This window comes from Rana temporaria, chromosome 5, assembly GCF_905171775.1.
Source record: "Rana temporaria chromosome 5, aRanTem1.1, whole genome shotgun sequence".
In the NCBI taxonomy this organism is placed as follows: domain Eukaryota; kingdom Metazoa; phylum Chordata; class Amphibia; order Anura; family Ranidae; genus Rana; species Rana temporaria.
This window is the reverse complement of record NC_053493.1, coordinates 413,043,617-413,066,173: the sequence shown is the minus strand read 5'-3', so window position 1 is coordinate 413,066,173 and position 22,557 is coordinate 413,043,617.

Sequence of the window (22,557 nt, the reverse complement as noted above, 5' to 3'; positions counted from 1 at the left end):
GACATAGTGCAGGAGAAGGTCAGAGACTGCAGACATGATACAGAAAATGCTCAGAGACCAGTGTGCCACTTTCCACCCGTAGCCTGCCTCCAGATGCAGTGTGCCACTTTCCACCCGTAGCCTGACACCAGATGCAGTGTGCCACTTTCCCCCCGTAGCCTGACACCAGATGCAGTGTGCCACTTTCCACCTCTAGCCTGCCTCCAGATGCAGTGTGCCACTTTCCACCCGTAGCCTGCCTCCAGATGCAGTGTGCCACTTTCCACCCGTAGCCTGCTTCCAGGTGCAGTGTGCCACTTTCCACCCGTAGCCTGTCTCCAGATGCAGTGTGTCACTTTCCACCCGTAGCCTGCCTCCACATGCAGTGTGCCACTTTCCACCCGTAGCCTGTCTCCAGATGCAGTGTGCCACTTTCCACCCGTAGCCTGTCTCCAGATGCAGTGTGCCACTTTCCACCCGTAGCATGTCTCCAGATGCAGTGTGCCACTTTCCACCCGTAGCCTGTCTCCAGATGCAGTGTGCCACTTTCCACCCGTAGCCTGTCTCCAGATGCAGTGTGCCACTTTCCACCCGTAGCCTGCCTCCAGGTGCAGTGTGCCACTTTCCACCCGTAGCCTGCCTCCAGATACAGTGTGCCACTTTCCACCCGTAGCCTGCCTCCAGATGCAGTGTGCCACTTTCCACCCGTTTCCACCCGTAGCCTGACAGCAGATGCAGTGTTTCACTTTCCACCCGTAGCCTGACACCAGATGCAGTGTGCCACTTGCCACCCGTAGCCTGACACCAGATGCAGTGTGTCACTTTCCACCCGTAGCCTGCCTCCAGATGCAGTGTGCCACTTTCCACCCGTAGCCTGACACCAGATGCAGTGTGCCACTTTCCACCCGTAGCCTGTCTCCAGATGCAGTGTGTCACTTTCCACCCGTAGCCTAACACCAGATGCAGTGTGCCACTTTCCACCCGTAGCCTGCCTCCAGATGCAGTGTGCCACTTTCCACCCGTAGCCTGCCTCCAGATGCAGTGTGCCACTTTCCACCCGTAGCCTGACACCATATGCAGTGTGCCACTTTCCACCCGTAGCCTGACAGCAGATGCAGTGTTTCACTTTCCACCCGCAGCCTGACACCAGATGCAGTGTGCCACTTTCCACCCGTAGCCTGACACCAGATGCAGTGTGCCACTTTCCACCGTAGCCTAACACCAGATGCAGTGTGCCACTTTCCACCCGTAGCCTGCCTCCAGATGCAGTGTGCCACTTTCCACCCGTAGCCTGACACCAGATGCAGTGTTTCACTTTCCACCCGTAGCCTGACACCAGATGCAGTGTTTCACTTTCCACCCGTAGCCTGTCTCCGGATGCAGTGTGCCACTTTCTACCTGTAGCCTGTCTCCGGATGCAGTGTGCCACTTTCCACCCGTAGCCTGACACCAGATGCAGTGTGCCACTTTCCACCCGTAGCCTGACACCAGTCCGACACACCAAAACACCCGGGAAAGTGAACACCCCTCCCGCCGCTGGCTGCTGATGTGACTCCTCCCATGCGGGGGCTCGGGCTTTTCACATCTTCAGCTCTGAGGGGTTCATGCTGGGACCCGTAGTTCTTCACTTTTGGGGGGTCACAGCCCAAAAGTGAAGGACTACAAGTCCCAGCATGAACCCCTGACATCTAGGAATGTGATCCCCCCATATTGAAGGACTACAGGTCCCAGCATGGACTAATGAGAATTAAGGGTGTGAGCCCATAGATTTCACATGCTAAAGCTGGGACCTGCAGTTCTTCACTGATTAAGGGGAGCATCTTCAGTTCTGGGGGGATCATGCTGGGACCTTCACTTTTTTTTTTGGGGGGGGGGGGTCACATCCCAGCATTAACCTTGCCCTGATATTTAAGGATCTGTCCTCCTTCCATCCCTTGGAGGGTGTAATCATCTGTTGGTGTACTTTCTTCTTCTGCAGACCCCTTATCTGCCTACCATCCTCTTATCAGTGTTTGCTCCAGGCTGACACACACTCAGAGCTCCTGTGAAGTGCTGACAGTTCAGCACAGAAAGTTGGCTGCTGGGGGAGAGCTGACTGGGCATTTAACCCCAAACTGGAGTTTTTGGGTTGTGTTTTGCACGCCACAGGCTTTTCAAAAGAAAAAAACTGTCATGGTGAGTGCATCGGATTGTACTTGCCTTTCTTTAATCTTTCCTTCATGAATTTCTGCATGCTGCTGTCTGGACGCAGGGAAGAGGTGGGTGGAGCTAATGAGTAGGCACTGAGTAAGGAGGAAGTTAAATCTTACGCGCTCATGTTACCGGTCCCAAGATATAGGTTAAGGGAACCGATGATTGTAGACGTACTGATGTGATGTGATCATCTCGGCGGGTACTGCAAGAATACACGAACAGGAAGATATATGACCATGCTCTTTTTATGACTAAAATGTGTTTCACTTTTACATAACAATACATACAGTTTTTTATAGTTACATGTTCATAATTGCCAACATAACAACAGTACAGATTGGACTGAAATACTTTAAAACATAGTTGCAACAATGAATACCATTATATTTTAATAAAAATACATTTTCCTTTTTTTCCTTGTTATAGACACTTATCTTTATCTCTATGGCACACTTTAGCTGTGTCATAATGAGAATTACACTACATTGCTCTATAACAGGGGTCTTGAATTAAAATTCAAGGAGGTCCGGTCACTAAAATTTTCTTTGCAAAATATATTTTTTATTAATCAAGACAGTGAAAGTAATCACAGAACCTCAATAAAAAGAAAGAAATAATGAATCTGCAATCCACATGTACAGTTTAGAACGTGATATTATTGTATGGTGTACAACATAGTGCTCGCATGGGCCCACCATCAGCGACCATGACTGGACATTCCCCCCGCCCTGTCACCCGCCGGCACCGGCGCAAGCAGAGGGGGGCCAGATAAGCCTCCAACAAACCTCCGCCCGCTCCTCCTCCAGCGAGCAACATACCCCAGCGCGAAGGCCGCGCCGAGGCGGGGCCGAGACGCCCGCACAGCCATGCTGTCCCTCTCAACGTTCTCTGGACCTTACAGCAGTGGGTCCGAGGTGAGCAAACCAGCAACCATAGCGTTTTCTAAAACCCAACCTCCATACATTTATACAGAATAAAAACCTGAAAGTACGTGGAGGGCAGAGACTAGGAAATGACCACAGAGAGAGTAGTGGTGAAACAGAAAAGAGAAGAAGAAGAAATAGGAAAAGAGAGGGGTGACGGAGCATACCTGTTGTTCAGATGATATGTTGCGGGTCTGCATCGAGCGAGCCGAGTCCGAGGCCGGGTCTCCCCCTCCACCCAAGGCTTCAGGGCTTCCCCTTTAACCGCGATCTAAGGGATGGTTCAGCTAATTCTAGTATGGCCAGGTCTAGACTCGAGGACAGTTCCCCGTGTTCGTTCGTGTGTGACATATGTGCCACCCACGGTGCCCACACTACATCGAAGCGGTCTAGGGTATCTTTACAAGTCGCTATCCAATGTTCAGCTTCCCTAATGTCATTTACCTTGGCCACCCATTCCTCCCTTGTCGGAATCTGCGGACGTTTCCAGTAGATGGGGATCACACGTCTAGCCGCGTTAAGGAGATGCGGCAATGCACTTTTTTTATATTTACTGATTGGAATTTGAGGTACATGAAGGAGGAAATGTGTCGGGTCAAGGGGGATGTCAAGGTCCAGGGCCTCTTTTATTTGGAGCCTAATGTCCTCCCAGAAAGGACGGATTCGGGGACAGTCCCACCATATGTGCAGAAGTGTTCCCCTGTGCCCGCACGCTCGCCAACATTGGTCCGAAACGGAGGGGTAAATCCGCGTCAAGTCAGCCGGCACCCTGTACCAGCGCGTCAAAACTTTATAATTTGTTTCTTGGGTTCTAGATTCCATCGAGCTGGAATGAGTGAGCCGGTACAGGTGTGTCAGCTGAGTCTCGGAAAATTGGGTCTGCAAGTCCCTCTCCCAGCCCCGCACGTACGCCGGTGTGGGGTCAAGTGTGGCTGATCCGAGTAGGCGGTACATTTCGGATACCAGGTGGGGAGGGGGGTCAGTTTCTATGAAGAAGCGTTCAAAAGGTGTAAGGGAGGCGGTATCTCTAATAGAATGCCCGTGTGTCTCGAAAAAATTATGTAGCTGCCTATATCTCCAAAAGGACAGCTGCGAGCCGGACTGTCTGGCCTGTAGGGACTCATAGCTAAGGAGTTTGCCGTTGCTCATGAGCTTCCCGCAACTGGCGTCGCCATCGTCCACCCATGAGCCAAAAAAGGCCATTTGCTCCCCCGGGGGGAACCATAGAAACCCTCCCAGTGGAGCCAGTGGGGACACAGGGGGGGAAAGGCCCAGGGATCTGTTAATCTTATCCCAAACCGAGAGGGCGTGTACCGTCAGCGGGGAAGTAAAGTCCGACAGTCCTCTATATTCCCGGGACAGCCAAGGTGCATATGCTAAATTTCTCCCAGCTAAACATTTTTCTAAAGAAACCCACAATTTGGATTGCGTGTGGAAGCGCCAATTGAGGACCCTCTGCAAGGCTATCGCCCTATAGTACCTGGCCACATCTGGGACCCCCAGGCCCCCGGCCTGTTTGGAGCGTTTCAGAATCCGTAGTGCAATGCGGGGTTTACAAGCATTCCACACAAACCCAGATATCATGCTAGAAATTCGGGTAAAGAAAACTTTTGGCAGGGGGATGGGCAGCATCTGGAGAAAGAAGAGTATTCGCGGTAGTACGTTCATCTTGACGATGTTGATGCGGCCCAGCCAGGTGAAGGCAGTCTTAGTCCATTGGGCTAGATCTTTTTTAATCGCGGCCAGCAAGGGGGGGTAATTGGCCGCGTATAGGGTGTCAAAACGGTCCGTTAGTTGTATGCCCAAATACCTAAAGGAGGAGTTGGCCCATGTAAAAGGAAAAGCTGACTGTAATCTATCCGCCAGGGACTCAGATATTTTGATAGGGAGGACTACTGATTTAGAGGAATTAACTTTAAAGTTGGACAGTGCCCCAAATTTCTGGAGCTCCCCCATCAGAACTGGCAGCGAGGTCAGAGGCTCCGAGAGGTGAAAGAGCACGTCATCAGCATAGGCTGAGAGCTTGTGTTCAGTATTCCCCACCTTTAGACCTCTTATATCCATATTCGCCCTGACTGTACGAAGCAATGGCTCCAGTACCAGAGCAAAGAGGAGGGGAGAAAGGGGGCACCCCTGCCTCGTGCCATTCCTGATCGGGAACCTGGAGGACAGCACCCCATTTACCTTGACCTGTGCACAAGGGGAAGAATATAGAGCCATGATTGATGTCAGCATACGAGGTCCCAACCCCTGATGTTCCAGCACCGCCCTAAGATAGGACCAATCTACCCGGTCGAAAGCCTTTTCGGCGTCAGTCGACAGGATTATGTACGTTTTTTGGGCAGGGCAAGAGCGGGCCCAATGGATGAGCTGTACAGCTCTGATGGAGTTGTCCCTCGCCTCCCTTCCAGTTATAAACCCAGTCTGATCCGGGTGTATCAATTGGGGTATGATGTGCTTTAGCCTATTCGCCAGGGCTTTCGCTAGGATTTTCACATCCACATTTAACAGGGATATCGGCCTGTAACTCTGCGGGGCCATAGGGTCCTTGCCCTCCTTTGGCAGCACGGAGATGTGCGCCAACAGCGCCTCCGGGGGGATTGGGGAACCCTCAGCGATAGCGTTGAAGTAGCTACACATAGGGGACATCAAAAGGGGCAGGAAGGTTTTGAAATAAGCCTTAGTATAGCCATCTGGACCGGGGCTCTTCCCATTAGGCAGGGATTTTACTATCAGCCGACGCTCTCCAGGGGTAATTGGAAGCTCTAGATCTGAGCACTGGGCCTCAGTTAGGGGAGTCAAGCCGGCAGAGGTCAGGTATTCCCTGACGGCTTCTGCTCTAGGGACTGGATTGGATTGATCAGGAGTTAAGTTGTAAAGTTGTGAGTAGTACTGTTGGAACCCCGAGGCAATGTCTGAGGACCTAGCAGCCACCGCGCCCGATGGGGAGCGGAGCTGCTGGACATATGCTTGAGCGTGTTTCTTGCGGAGAGCCCTAGCCAACATGCGACCGCATTTGTTACCATGCTCATAATATTTGTAGTACATAAACCTAGTTTGCTTGCGCATTTGCCGGTCTAGCAGTTTCAGGAACAGCGACCTCATGTCAGTCAATTTCTGCAATGCCTCGGGGTCCCCCGCACCTTTATGTCTCACCTCCGCCTCCTGAAGGGCATCCAGAACCCTCCTAAAGTCAGCCTGACGTTCTTTTTTAAGCTTAGAGCCCAGGGAGATCAATTCCCCTCTCACTACCGCTTTGTGACTTTCCCACAGGATACCCTTACTGATCTCGTCTGTGGAATTTTCCCGGAAAAAGTTGGTGATGACCTCCTCCACTCTGGCCACCACCGCGGCATCGTCCAGTAGATTTTCATTTAACCTCCATGTCCAGGTCCTATCAGAACCTGACGGTAGAGTGAAGGACATCTCGACCGGAGCATGGTCAGAGATTGTTATATTGCCAATAGACGCGGACTGCAGGAGCTCCAGAGTGTGGCGGTCCACATAGATGTGGTCAATTCGAGTGTATACCGCATGTACAGCTGAGTAAAAGCTAAAGTCCCTACCGGTAGGGTGAAGCACCCTCCAGCTATCCAGCAAGAGATGAGACCTGAGTGTTTTGCGAAAATGTTTGAGGTACGCGTAGGAGTGCGACGGCCGGGAGCTAGATGTATCCAGGAGTGGGTCTGGGCTAACATTAAAGTCTCCACCGACCACCACGCGCCCTTCCTTGAAGTCAGTCAAAAGATCTAGGGTATTGTCAATGAAAGTCAATTGATGGGCGTTGGGGGCGTATAAAGTGGCAAACGTGTATTTCGTTCCCGCCAGGGTACCCTTAATAAAGACGTACCTGCCTTGAGGATCAATTCGACTATCTATAAGCTGGAAGGGGCAGTTTTTATGGATTGCGATCGAGGTCCCCTTGGACTTGGAAATCGGGGAGGTGCTGTGAAACCACTGACTATACAGATGGGTAGGCAACCTGGGCAGGGACTGGGGGGTGAAATGGGTCTCTTGCAGAAAAACTATCTGTGCCCCCAGCTTTTTCAGTTCCCACCATAGCTTGTTTCGCTTACCTGGAGAGCAGAGGCCCCTGACATTATACGATACGACCTTCAGCGATGACATGGTGGGGAAAAACCAAGAAGAGCCCGCCCCAGACGTCGGCTCGCCCGAAGCAGAGACAGCCACACGGTGATGCTCCTAGGGAAGAAGGGAGGGGAAGAGAAGGGGGGAACAGAGAAGGCAGAGTGAAGATCAGAAGAGAGACAGAAAAAGTGGTCAAGCCAGGCAGAATAATCACAGTAAAATAATGTGTACCGCAACCCAGCATAAGAAAAACAAAAAAAACAAATGAAACAAATAAACATCTGTAAGCCGAGCATAGGACCCATCACCTCTGTGGTGGGAGCCCTACACCGTGGCTCTAAGTCCCAATAGGGAACTATACCCAAATAGGGGGGGCCTACGTGGGGTTCGTGTGCCAACATGGAGGGGAAGGTAGAGAGTCCCACCCCCGCCCACCGCATCTTACAGAGTGCTGAGAAAATAAAGGGGGAACCGTAAACAAAACAAATTTTCCAGCACCCCAAGTCCGGTGTATCAGAGTGGCAGAAGAGGGACAGCCGTCCCTGAAACGAGCACACCAGTCTAACCAGCCTCAAAGGACCATAGCACAGTAACATCTGGCCTAGGCCAAGTGCATATCAGAGAGGTACGTCCAGGAGGCAAATCAAAGTGCCGGGAGGGCCGTCACCCCGGGACAAGAAGTGAAATCGAAGCCTTCAAGGTGGCATTCAGAGGAGATACCCCTGTCAGTCCTGGGACAGAGAGGGCCCCGGCAGGGGGTCTTGATTAGTGCGCTGTCTGTCCCTCCTGCGATTCCTTCTCGTGGCCGTTGTCCACGGCTCGGGTAGCCTCAACGACGGGGCCTCAGATGATTCCCTCCAATCAGGGAAATCCACGGGGTCAAGCCCTAGGGCCGAGAGAAAGTGTGGAAGGTCATCTTTCGTGCGTAGCGTGGCCTGTTTCCCATTTTTGGTTGCCTGCAGGTAGAAAGGGAAGCCCCAGCGGTAAGTCAGTCCAGCATCCTGGAGCACAGTCAGTATGGGGCGGAGCGCTCTGCGCTGCATTAAAGTGCGCCTGGAGATGTCCTGGTAAAAAAACAAACGTGCCCCATCAAAATCGTAGAAAGGTTTTCCACGCATTTTTTGCATTATGCGCTCCTTGAATGTGTACTTGTGGAGCTTACAGATAACATCTCTGGGGTTGTCAGCGTCTTGCGATGGCGGTCTCAGTGCCCTGTGTGCTCGGTCTATTTCCATAGGAGCAGTCGCAGGCAGGCCCAAAATATCCCTAAAGATGTCTTGCAATGTGGGGATAATGTCGCGGGAAGCTGTGGCCTCAGGGAGCCCCCTTATCCTTATATTAACCCTTCTGCTGCGGTTTTCAGAATCATCTAGCTGACATAGCAGGGTTTCAATCCTCTGGTCTTGTACACGGCACTTAGCCTGCAGCAGGGCAATAGTGGGGAGAGCCTCCTCAAGCTTTTCTTCCAATGCTTCCACCCTATTCCCCAAGTGTGATGTGTCTGCTTTTAGCTGGGTAATGTCCTCAGTGAAGGCCCTCTCCACCCTGCTCGTGAATCTTTCCAGATCTTCTCGTGTAGGGAGAGACATAATATGGCGCCTGAGGTCATCATCCCCCATGAGGTCCGGGGCCATCACGCTTCCACCCGGGGATGTAGGTGATGCAGGGGGGGCCGAGTCACTCACCGACCTTGGGGATGAATCCGGGGAGGCAGACGGCGGAGGAGCTTTCTGCTGGCGTGTCACAGTCGTGACAGGCTGGGATGCTTTCGGCACCTTCTGCGTCTTCCCGGTCGGCGCCATGTTGGATGTCTCGCGGCCTTGTCCTCGGGTCCCCGAGAAGTAGTTGTCCAGCTGAACCTGCCGGGTGACGGTCGTTCTCTGTGGCTGGGACGGCTGGCGCAGTCGCTGGGACATGGGGGGAGCCGGATCGACTCTGAAAACCCCTCTATAGCTAGTGAAACGGCGGCGGTGGAGCGGAGCTGAGGTAGAACACGTCCTCACTCCTCCATAGCCAGGACACGCCCCCTAAAATTTTCTTTGGGCCGAGGTCCGAATCTCAAGTCCCCATCACAGCGCCCCTTTACATCAGGTGTCCCCATCACAGCGCCCCTTTACATCAGGTGTCCCCATCACAGCGCCCCTTTACATCAGGTGTCCCCATCACAGCGCCCCTTTACATCAGGTGTCCCCATCACAGCGCCCCTTTACATCAGGTGTCCCCATCACAGCGCCCCTTTACATCAGGTGTCCCCATCACAGCGCCCCTTTACATCAGGTGTCCCCATCACAGCGCCCCTTTACATCAGGTGTCCCCATCACAGCGCCCCTTTACATCAGGTGTCCCCATCACAGCGCCCCTTTACATCAGGTGTCCCCATCACAGCGCCCCTTTACATCAGGTGTCCCCATCACAGCGCCCCTTTACATCAGGTGTCCCCATCACAGCGCCCCTTTACATCAGGTGTCCCCATCACAGCGCCCCTTTACTTTAGGTGTCCCCATCACAGCGCTTCTTTAAATCAGGGGTCCCCATCACAGTGCTCATTTACATCAGGCATTCCCGTCAGAGTGCCTCCTTACATCAGATGTCCCTATCAGAGTCCCCCTTAACATAAAATAAGGGTCACGCTGATGGGAAAATTTTATGTTAAGGGGCACCCTGATGGGCAGATTTCATATTAAGGGGCACTCTGATGGGCACAACAAAACGTAAAATCTGCCCATCAGAGTGCCCCTAATTCAAAATGTGCCCATCAGTGTTGCTCTTAAAATAAAATATGCCCATCAGAGTGCCCCTTAACATAAAATGTGCCCATCAGAGTGCCCCTTAACATAAAATGTGCCCATCAGCGTGCCCCTTAACATAAAATAAGGGTCACGCTGATGGGCATCTGTTATTTTAAGGGGCACACTGATGGGCACATTTTATTTTAAGAGGCACGCTGATGGGTATATTTTTAATATGCACGCTGATGGGCACATTTTATGTTAAGGGAAACTCTGATGGGCACAACAAAATGTGTCCATCAGTGTGCCCCTTAACAAAATATGCCCATCAGTGTGCACATTAAAAATATGTCCATCAAAGTGCCCCTTAACATAAAAAAAAAAATGCCCAGCAGTGTGCACAATATAAATATGCCCATTAGTGATCGCTAGTTAACCATGTGTCCCACATACCTTGAATGAGGGCACAACTGAAGGGGCGGAAGCTGTAAGATGAGAGCCAGGATAAAGAGAGCCAGAACCGCGAGTAGCAGGGGGACCGGGGACGGGGCGCGCACATTACGTCACTGCCCTTTTTTGCAAGGAGAGCCAGGACCAGGTGTCAGAACACCGGGAACCGCGAGCAGCAGGGGGAAGGGTGCACACTACGCGCAAGGAGAGCCGGGAACCGCAAGCTACAAGGGGGCGGGGCACGCACGTGACGTCACGCCCCTACTCATAGTTACATAGTTACATAGTTAGTCAGGTTGAAAAAAGACACAAGTCCATCCAGTTCAACCACAAAAAATAAAAAAACAAAAATTAAAAAACACAGTAAAATCCTATACACCCAACTCCATTCCCACAGTTGATCCAGAGGAAGGCAAAAAACCCCAGCAGAGCATGATCCAATTTGCTACAGCAGGGGAAAAAATTCCTTCCTGATCCCCCGAGAGGCAATCGGATTTACCCTGGATCAACTTTACCTACAAATCTTAGTACTCAGTTATATTCTGTACATTTAGGAAAGAATCCAGGCCTTTCTTAAAGCAATCTACTGAGCTGGCCAGAACCACCTCTGGAGGGAGTCTGTTCCACATTTTCACAGCTCTTACTGTGAAAAAACCTTTCCGTATTTGGAGGTGAAATCTCTTTTCCTCTAGACGTAAAGAGTGCCCCCTTGTCCTCAGTGTTGACCGTAAAGTGAATAACTCAACACCAAGTTCACTGTATGGACCTCTTATATATTTGTACATGTTGATCATATCCCCCCTTATTCTCCTCTTCTCAAGAGTGAATAAATTCAGTTCCTCTAATCTTTCCTCATAGCTGAGCTCCTCCATGCCTCTTATCAGTTTGGTTGCTCTTCTCTGCACTTTCTCCAGTTCTCCGATGTCCTTTTTGAGAACTGGTGCCCAAAACTGAACTGCATATTCCAGATGAGGTCTTACTAATGATTTGTACAGGGGCAAAATTATATCTCTGTCTCTGGAGTCCATACCTCTCTTATACAAGAAAGGACTTTGCTCGCTTTGGAAACCGCAGCTTGGCATTGCATGTTATTATTGAGCTTATGATCAACTAAAACCCCCAGATCCTTCTCCACTACAGATCCCCCCAGTTGTACTCCCCCTAGTATGTATGATGCCTATTCTTAGCCCCCAAGTGCATAACTTTACATTTATCAACATTAAACCTCATCTGCCACTCAGTCGCCCAATCAGACAGAGCATTGAGGTCGGCTTGTAAATTGGAGACATCCTGTAAGGACGTTATTCCACTGCATAGCTTGGTGTCATCTGCAAAGACAGAAATGTTACTTTTGATCTCAGACCCAATATCATTTATAAATATATTGAAAAGTAAGGGTCCCAGCACTGAACCTTGGGGTACACCGCTGATAACCTTGGACCATTCAGAGTAAGAATCATTAACCACGACTCTCTGAATTCTGTCTTTCAGCCAGTTTTCTATCCATTTACAAACTGATATATCCAATCCTGTAGACCTTACCTTACACATGAGCCGTGTGTGCGGAACTGTATCCAACGCTTTTGCAAAATCCAAATATATCACGTCCACAGCCACGCCTCTGTCCAGGGTTTTACTTACCTCTTCATAAAAGGAAATCAGGTTTGTCTGACAACTTCTGTCTTTCATGAATCCATGTTGTCTGCTGCTTAAATAGTTTTTTTCCAGCAAGAACTCATCCATGTGGTCTTTTATTAAACGTTCCAGTATCTTCCCAACTATAGAAGTTAGACTAACAGGTCTATAGTTACTTGGTAAAGACTTTGTTCCCTTTTTAAATATGGGCACCACATTGGCCCTGCGCCAATCCAGTGGTACTATTCCTGTCATTAATGAGTCCCTAAATATTAGATACAGTGGCTTTGAAATGACAGAGCTCAACTCACCTAGGATCCGTGGATGGATGCCATCAGGTCCAGGTGCTTTATCCACCTTTATTCTGTCTAAATATTTCTGGACCATATCACTTTTGAGCCATTGTGGATTTGAGGCTGTGTCACTCCCACCCCCATTTTGGACATGAGCTCCCCCATGCTCCATTGTATACACAGAGCTGAAGAAAACATTTAATAAATTTGCCTTCTCTTTGTCCCCAGTCACCCACTCTAGATTATTTTGTAAGGGGCCTACATGCTCAGACTTCACCTTTTTACTATTAATATATTTAAATAATTTTTTGGGGTTTGTCCTACTATCTTTTGCAATCTGTCGTTCGTTTTGAATTTTTGCATCCTTGATTTCCTTTTTGCATATCCTGTTATATTCTTTGTAACATTTAAACAACACTAGTGTTCCTTAATTTTTATATTTTTTAAAAGCTACTTTCTTATTGTTTATAGCTTTTTTAACTTTGCCCGTGAGCCACATAGGTTTTATTTTTAGCCTTTTAAACTTATTGCCCATGGGAACATACTTTGTAGTGAGGTTCCACACAGTCTTTTTGAAGAATTCCCATTTCTGTTCTGTGTTCAGCTGTGCCAATAGTCCCTCCCAGTCCAAGTCCTGGAGAGCAGCCCTCATCCTTGTAAAATTTGCTCTCTTAAAATTTAGTGTTTTAATATTTCCTGTATGTATTTCCTGCTTATAGTTAACATTAAATGAAATCATGTTATGATCACTGCTACCCAGGTGTTCCTTTATCTGAACATTAGTAATAAGCTCTGCATGGTTTGAGATTATCAGGTCCAACAGGGCATCATTCCTAGTTGGGGCCTCAATAAACCGCACCATAAAATTGTCCTGCAATAGGTTTTTAAATTTTTGTCCTTTAACTGTCCCAGAAGTGCCATTAATCCAGTCAATTTCTGGGTAGTTAAAATCCCCCATTATTATCACCGTCCCAGACCTTGCAGCCCTTTCCATCTGTGCAAGGAGCTGAGTCTCCACCTCCTCATTAACATTGGGTGGTTTATAACAAACTCCAATGATTAATTTTGAACTACGCACATCTGTATGCAGTTCCACCCATAATGCTTCAGCCTCATCACACTCTCCATCAACCAGGTTCTCTTTCACGCTTGCTTTGAGGTCACTTCTCACATAGAGACAGACCCCTCCACCTTTCCTTTTTACCCTGTCTTTCCGAAAGAGAGCATAGCCAGGAATATTAATAGCCCAGTCATGTGAGGATTGAAGCCAAGTTTCAGCAATACCGCGGGCGTGCAAGCTTTTTAAACTCCGAGACCTGCAGTGTGGCGTCACTGGTTGCTGGGGAAACCCGCAGTCCCAGCAAACAACTGGTTGAGGACATTTATCATTATACTGGCGGCCTGGCGGTCCGGGCAGAAGCTTCACTTGGTCCGGACTCGGACCGCGGGCCGCCATTTAGTGACGGCTGCTCTATAAATATAAATCCAGAAGCAATTCTCTCTTTTGACCACTAGATGGTGCACATTGCATAAATGTACAAGCAGTGTATAACCTTTCCATGTGGCTATTAATCATCTCATGTAGTTTTAACATGTGGTTTCTAATATATGTAACTTTGCATAAATCAGGTTGAAATATACCCATATATAACAGTCTACTGCTTGCAATAAACAGTTACTCCGACCAGTATAGTAGTTTTAGGGTTTTGGAGCCAATTTCACTGCTCTCAACACATGCTGCTCTGAAAGTCTAATTACAACAAAACCATTGCACAAAATCTACTAAAACTTCCTCCTGCATCTCTTTAGGAATCTTTCTAGTACAGTTTAGTAAGAATGAGAATGATTTAAAGTACATACCTGCAAGAATACACAAACAGGAAGATATATGACCATGCTCTTTTTATGACAAAAATGTGTTTCACTTAGTCACATGATGCCTGTGGCCTTATATAGACTCTGTTCGGGTACCCTCTCTGCCATCTACTGGTTATTTTATAGAATAGCAGGATAGCAAAAAATAAAAATAAATGAATGTAGGCTATGGGGTGCCTGTTTTGTCTTTCATGTGATACCCCAGCCCGTCACACTCACGCGCTGTGAATGCTGGGGCTCTACCTCTCTCCTCTTCATGACGTCACTGGTTGCTACACACCAAGCGGGTGGCAGCTAGCAACCATTTGGGCACTGAGCCAGCGGCTAATGTAAAAAGGGTCTCACCAGCCAGGGGTCCACCACAGAATGTCAGTGAGTAACAGCAGCGATGTGAGGGATATTTTAGGGGGCATCAGATCGGTCCAGGACCAGGGTGCAATTCCGGGACACTGTATTGTCCCGGATTGAAGCTGCCCATACCCGGTTGCGGGAATGTCCCGCCGCCCGGGACATGTGGGCACCCTAGGCAGCAGTCTTTAGGGGCCTCCTGTAACACGATACTGGTCTTAGCAATATTAGATAACATGGTAGTTAGGGTTGCACCGATACTAGTATCGGTATCGGTGCTGATACTGAGTATTTATACAAGTATCGGTACTCGTGCAAATGCACCGATTCCTAGAACCGATACGTTCAGGCTCGATTCTTTGAGCTGTCAGCGGGTCTCCCCTGTTGACAGCTGAAGTGTTAGGCTCCATTCACACCTCCGCGACAAGATACGCCGCGTACGCGCCGTATTTTGCCGCGAGTGTGTAACTTTTTTTTTTTTTTTTACAAAGCCTTGTCATTGCTTTGTATGGCCGAACGCCAATGCCGCCTGAAAAAAAGGGTCCGGGACTTTTTTTCAGGTGGCAGGCGTACGGCGTCTATGAGATGTGAACCATCTCCATAGACAGCAATGGGAATTCCCCCCTCTAGCGGCACAAGCGTCCGGCGTTTTGTCGCCTAGATGTGAATGGGCTCTTAAAGAAGTCCGGTAATTGGAGCTGTAAAAAAAAAAAAAAGCAGCCAGCAATGTTTATTAACAACATTTCTCAGCTAAAACACTAAAATAAAAAGAAACATTGGGGGAGATTCAAATAGAGATACGACGGCGTATCTCTGAGTTCCGTCGGTCGGATCTATGTGCCTGATTCATAGAATCAGGTTACGCATAGATCTCCCTAAGATCCGCCAGGTGTAAGTGACTTACACCGTTGGATCTTAGGCTGCAATCTTCCGCTGGCCGCTAGGTGGCGTTTCGTGTTTTACTTGCGACAAATATGCAAATGAGGAGATCCGCCGATTCAAATAGGAACGCCCGCCCGTCGTTTTTTTTTTACGTCGTTTGCGTTCGGCTTTTTCCGGCGGATAGTTACCCCTGCTATATGCGGCGTATCCTATGTTAAGTATGGCCTTCGTTCCCGTGCCGAGTTTTGAATTTTTTACGTCGTAAGTCGGTCGCGAATACGGATGGACGTAATTTACGTTCACGACTAAGCCAATGACGTCCTAGCGACGTCATTGGGAGCAATGCACGCTGGGAAAATTTGCGCAGTTAAATCGGCGCGGGGACGCGCCTGATTTAAATTGTAGACGCCCCCTAGCCGCGGAATTTGAATTCCGCCGGGGGATTTTCGATACGCCGCCGCAAGGTTTGAGGTAAGTGCTTTCTGAATACAGCACTAGCCTCAAAAACTTGCGCCGGCGGATTGTAAATCAGATCTAAAGATCCGCTAATCTATCTGAATCTACCCCACTGAGTATTTGCACAAGTATCGGTACTCGTGCAAATTCACCGATTCCTAGAACCCATACGTTCAGGCTCGATTCTTTGAGCTGTCAGCGGGTCTCCCCTGTTGACAGCTGAAGTGTTAAAGAAGTCCGGTAATTGGAGCTGTCAAAAAAAAAGAAAAAAGCAGCCAGCAATGTTTATTAACAACATTTCTCAGCTAAAACACTAAAATAAAAAGAAACAGTGGCCCAGATTCAGTAAGCAATTGCGCCTGCGTAACCATAGTTACGCAGCGCAATTGCTGACTTGCGGCGGCGTAACGAATGCTCCTGATTCAGAGAACTTGTTACGCCGACTGCAGCCTAAAATCTGCGTGGCATAAGGCTCTTATGCCACGCAGATTTTAGGCTGCATTCTTGCGATGACCGCTAGGTGGCGTTCCCATTGTGGTCAGCGTATAGTATGCAAATTGCATACTTACGCCGATTCACAATGTTGCGCGCCCCCTGCGTACGCAAGTTACGTCGTTTCCGTACAGCGTGTTTAGCGTAAGGCTGCCCCTTCTAATAGCGGGGGCAGCCAATGCTAAACTATACCCGGCGTTCCCGCGTCGCGATGTTCGAATGTTACGTTGTTTGCGTAAGTGAATTGTGAATGGCGCTGGACGCCATTCACGTTCACTTTGAAGCAAATGTCATCCTTGCGACGTCATTTGCCGCAATGCACGTCGGGAAAGTTTCCCGACGGAGCATTCGCACTACGCTCGGCGCGGGAACGCGCCTAATTTAAATGATTCCCGCCCCCTACGGGATCATTTAAATTGCGCACGCTTACGCCGGGCAATTTTAAAGAGCGCACATGCAATTTACGGAGCTACTGCTACGTGAATCGCGGGTAGCGCAGAAAATTTGCGGGGGCGCAGGGCAAAAACGTTGCCCTGCGCCTCCGTAAAAAAAAGCGCAAATGTACCTGAATCTAGCCCATTGTTTCCTTTTGTATCTTTCTGTTTCTTCATCTGCAGATCAAAGGGATGAACAAATGTTCCTGTGTTTAACCCCTTATTAACTCTTAATTTACTCTAATCAGCCTTAATTACATCCCTATTCTCCTCCATTTAATTATTTTTTTCCTTTTTTTATTTTTTTTACGTCTATTTTATAAACGATTAAATCTTTTTTTTTTTGTTTGCTTTGTTAGTTTATATTTTTACACATATATATTAAAGAGGTTGTAAACGCTCAAGTTTTTTTCCCCTTAATTTATCCTATGCATTAAGGTTAAAAAAAACTTCTGCCCCCTCCCCCCCCCCGTCTTACTCACCTGAGCCCCTTCATTCTTTCAGCGAAGATGCGCTTTCCCTCTCTGCGCAGGCTCCCGGCTCTTGATGGATAGATTGATAGATGCGCAGCCATTGGCTCCCGCTGTTGTCAATCAAATCCAATGACGCAGGCCCACAGAAGCAGGACTCGGGACCGCGCCCACGCGGGGGTCCACCAAGGAGAGCGTGTACACCCGATGCGGGGAGGAGCCACCAGCGCCGCTACGGGACCCCAGAAGAAGACGATTGGGGCCACTCTGTGCAAAAAAAAACTGCAATACTGGGCATTTTCACCCCCTTCCTGCCCAGGCCAATTTTCAGCTTTCAGCGCTGTCACGCTTTGAATGACAATTGTGCGGTCATGCTACACTGTACCCCAGTGAAAAGTTGATCCTTTTTTTCCTACAGAGCTTTCTTTTGGTGGTATTTGATCATTTCTGCGTTTTTTATTTTTTGCGCTATAAACAAAAAATTTAAATTTTGAAAACAAAACAAAACAATGGGCTAGATTCAGAGAACAGTTACGCCGGCGTATCAGTAGATACGCCGTCGTAACTCTGAATCTACACCGTCGTAAATTTAAGCGTATTCTGGAAACCAGATACGCTTAAATTAGGCTAAGATACGAGCGGCGTAAGTTTCCTACGCCGTCGTATCGTAGGGTGCATATTTACGCTGGCCGCTAGGTGGCGCTGCCGTCGATTTCAGTGTAGAATATGCAAATGAGCTGGATACGCCGATTCAGAAACGTACGTGCGCCCGGCGGATTTTTTTACCTCATTTGCGTAAGGCCTTTTCTGGCGTAACGTTGCCCCTGCTATATGAGGCATAGCCAATGTTAAGTATGGACGTCGTTCCCGCGTCAAATTTTGAAAATTTTACGTCGTTTGCGTAAGTCGTTCGCGAATAGGGCTTTGTGTAAATTACGTTCACATCGAAAGCATTGACTATTTGCGACGTGATTAGGAGCATGCGCACTGGCATACGTTCACGGGCGGCGCATGCGCCGTTCGTGAGAAACGTCATTTTTGCATGGGGGTCATGTTTTATTTACATAAAACACGCCCACCGCTTGACAATTTGAATTCGGCGCGCTTACGCCGGCAGATTTACGCTACGCCGCCGCAACTTACGGAGCAAGTGCTTTGTGAATACTGAACTTGCCTCTCTAAATTGCGGCGACATAGCGTAAATAACATACGCTACGCCCGCACAAACTTACGTCCCCCTACCTGAATCTAGCCCAATATTTTTTACTTTTTGCTATAATAAATATCCCAGTTTAAAAAATAAATAAAAAAACAACACATTTTTTCCTCAGTTCAGGCCGATATGTATTCTTCTATCTACCATCAAACGCAGTCACTGTGCCCATCAAACGCAGCCACTGTGCCCATCAAGAGCAGCCACTGTGCCCATCAAGAGCAGCCACTGTGCCCATCAAACACAGCCACTGTGCCCATCAAGAGCAGCCACTATGCCCATCAAACAAATCCACTGTGCCCATCAAATGCAGCCACTGTACCCATCAAGAGCAGCCACTGTGCCTATTAATTGCCGCCACTGTGCCCATTAAACACTACCAGTGTGCCCATCAATTGCCGCCACTGTGCCTATCAAATGCTGCCAGTGTGCATCGCCCGCCCGGGTGGCACTTACCGTATACATATTCATTCGCTTTCCTAACACAACGGGATTTTTGCTGACACAAAATGCCCATACATCTTAGGGGAGGGGGGTACTATGTTCCCCTTGGGCTTTAGATGACTTTGCCCGTCTCTAGCTGTCTCCTGTGACATGTCAGCAGTCTCTAGCTGTCTCCTGTGACATGTCAGCAGTCTCTAGCTGTCTCCTGTGACATGTCAGCAGTCTCTAGCTGTCTCTTGTAACATGTCAGCAGTCTCTAGCTGTCTCTTGTAACATGTCAGCAGTCTCTAGCTGTCTCTTGTAACATGTCAGCAGTCTCTAGCTGTCTCCTATGACATGTCAGCAGTCTCTAGCTGTCTCCTGTGATATGTCAGCAGTCTCTAGCTGTCTCCTGTGACATGTCAGCAGTCTCTAGCTGTCTCTTGTAACATGTCAGCAGTCTCTAGCTGTCTCTTGTAACATGTCAGCAGTCTCTAGCTGTCTCCTGTAACATGTCAGCAGTCTCTTGCTGTCTCTTGTAACATGTCAGCAGTCTCTAGCTGTCTCCTGTAACATGTCAGCAGTCTCTTGCTGTCTCCTGTGATATGTCAGCAGTCTCTAGCTGTCTCCTGTAACATGTTAGCAGTCTCTTGCTGTCTCTTGTAAATGTCAGCAGTCTCTTGTAACATGTCAGCAGTCTCTAGCTGTCTCTTGCTGTATCCAGTAACATGTCAGCAGTCTCTTGCTGTATCCAGTAACATGTCAGCAGTCTCTTGCTGTCTCTTGTGACATGTCAGCAGTCTCTTGCTGTCTCCTATGACATGTCAGCAGTCTCTTGCTGTCTCCTGTAACATGTCAGCAGTCTCTTGCTGTCTCTTGTGACATGTCAGCAGTCTCTAGCGTTCTCCTATAACATGTCAGCAGTCTCTTGCTGTCTCCTGTAACATGTCAGCAGTCTCTAGCTGTCACTTGTAACATGTCAGCAGTCTCTTGCTGTCTCTTGTAACATGTCAGCAGTCTCTAGCGTTCTCCTATAACATGTCAGCAGTCTCTTGTAACATGTCAGCAGTCTCTAGCTGTCTCCTGTAACATGTCAGCAGTCTCTAGCTGTCTCCTGTAACATGTCAGCAGTCTCTAGCTGTCTCCTGTAACATGTCAGCAGTCTCTAGCTGTCTCCTGTAACATGTCAGCAGTCTCTAGCTGTCTCTTGTAACATGTCAGTAGTCTCTTTCTGTCTCTTGTAACATGTCAGCAGACTCTAGCTGTCTCTTGTAACACGTCAGCAGTCTCTTGCTGTCTCTTGTAACATGTCAGCAGTCTCTAGCTGTCTCTTGTAACATGTCAGCAGTCTCTAGCTGTCTCTTATAACATGTCAGTAGTCTCTTTCTGTCTCTTGTGACATGTCAGCAGTCTCTTGCTGTATCCAGTAACATGTCAGCAGTCTCTTGCTGTCTCTTGTAACACGTCAGCAGTCTCTTGCTGTCACTTGTAACATGTCAGCAGTCTCTTGCTGTCTCTTGTAACATGTCAGCAGTCTCTAGCGTTCTCCTATAACATGTCAGCAGTCTCTTGCTGTCTCTTGTAACATGTCAGCAGTCTCTTGCTGTCTCTTGTAACATGTCAGCAGTCTACTGCTGTCTCTTGTAACACGTCAGCAGTCTCTTGCTGTCTCTTGTAACATGTCAGCAGTCTCTAGCTGTCTCTTGTAACATGTCAGCAGTCTCTAGCTGTCTCTTGTGACATGTCAGCAGTCTCTAGCTGTCTCTTGTGACATGTCAGCAGTCTCTTGCTGTCTCCTGTAACATGTCAGCAGTCTCTTGCTGTCTCTTGTGACATATCAGCAGTCTCTAGCTATCTCCTGTGACATGTCAGCAGTCTCTAGCTGTCACTTGTAACATGTCAGCAGTCTCTAGCTGTCTCCTGTAACATGTCAGCAGTCTCTAGCTGTCACTTGTAACATGTCAGCAGTCTCTAGCTGTCTCCTGTAACATGTCAGCAGTCTCTAGCTGTCTCCTGTAACATGTCAGCAGTCTCTAGCTGTCTCCTGTAACATGTCAGCAGTCTCTTGCTGTATCCTGTAACATGTCAGCAGTCTCTAGCTGTCTCTTGTAACATGTCAGCAGTCTCTTGCTGTCTCCTGTAACATGTCAGCAGTCTCTAGCGTTCTCCTGTAACATGTCAGCAGTCTCTTGTGACACGTCAGCAGTCTCTTTCTGTATCCAGTATCTTGGTAGCATTCCTGTGAGACATGGTAGCAATCTTTAGACTGTCCCATCAGAGGGCTGAGTGTCACATTCCCTGCAGATGGGAAGACATGTGAGGCTTTAACCCCTTGCTGTCCTCTGCGGAGTCTCAGCACAGAAGCGGAGGGGCTTTCACGGGAACGCGACCCAGAGCGCAGAAAACGCGTTTCTCGGTTCCATTGCATGGGAAGAAGCCCATCATGTGACACGGTGACAACCCAGGAGCACAATTGGGAGACGGGGACACAGCGTTATCACAGGAAGTGGCTGAACGAGGTCCTTCATGGCAGGATCACTGAATAAAAGCTGCAGATTATTATTATTATTATTATAGAGGATTTATATGGCGCCAACAGTTTGCGCATCGCTTTACAACATCAGGGAAAACAGTACAGTCACAATACAATACAATACAGCAGATGAATCTTTATATGTTAGCGATGATCGGGGTCACGTGTCTCGCTGTCCTCGGGGGGGGGGGGGGGGGGGGGATTGCCAATGGGGGGGGGTCTTCCTGAACATCTCCGCCCCCACCCCGCAGTATTAATCTCCGGCATTGCCTATCCCGCCGCCGGTGCCGAGATTAGAGATTAATCCCCTCTGTAGAGATGAATGGGAGAAGAAGATGAATCACTCATTCATATCAGACCGTCAGCTGATTCCCCCCCCCCTTCTGGGATGATCACTCTGCGCCCCCCCCCCTTCTGGGATGAACACTCTGCGGCCCCCCCCCCCTCTGGGATGATCACTCTGCGGCCCCCCCCCCTCTGGGATGAACACTCTGCGGCCCCCCCCCTCTGGGATGATCACTCTGCGGCCCCCCCCTTCTGGATGATCACTCTGCGCCCCCCCCCCTTCTGGATGATCACTCTGCGCCCCCCCCCCTTCTGGGATGATCACTCTGCGGCCCCCCCCTCCTCTGGGATGATCACTCTGCGCCCCCCCCTTCTGGATGATCACTCTGCGCCCCCTAGGGTGACCACATTTCCATACAGCCATTCAGGGACACCCCCCCCAGCAAGCAGCGGTCGGTGACATCACAAGGAGACAGTGCCGCCATATGACGTGGCCGAGAGGCCCCGCCCCTTACCTATTTAAGCATTTGTTTCATGTATGGAAGACCAACATTGCAGCTGCAGGCAGCCACTTAGATTCACAGAGTGTAATTGTTCTTGCGATGTTGGGCTAACATACATGAAACAAATGCAGTTTATCTCTAAGGAACTAAAGTTGTATATAAAACCCTGTACTTTATACCACAAATGAAATACAAATGACACAAGGGATCTGGGGTAAAAACTGCACATACACTGACCTACCCGACTACTACACTGACCTACTGTACCTGATCCCTACACTGACCTACCTGACCACTACACTGACCTTCCTGATCCCTACACTGACCTAATTGATTGCTCCATTGAAATACC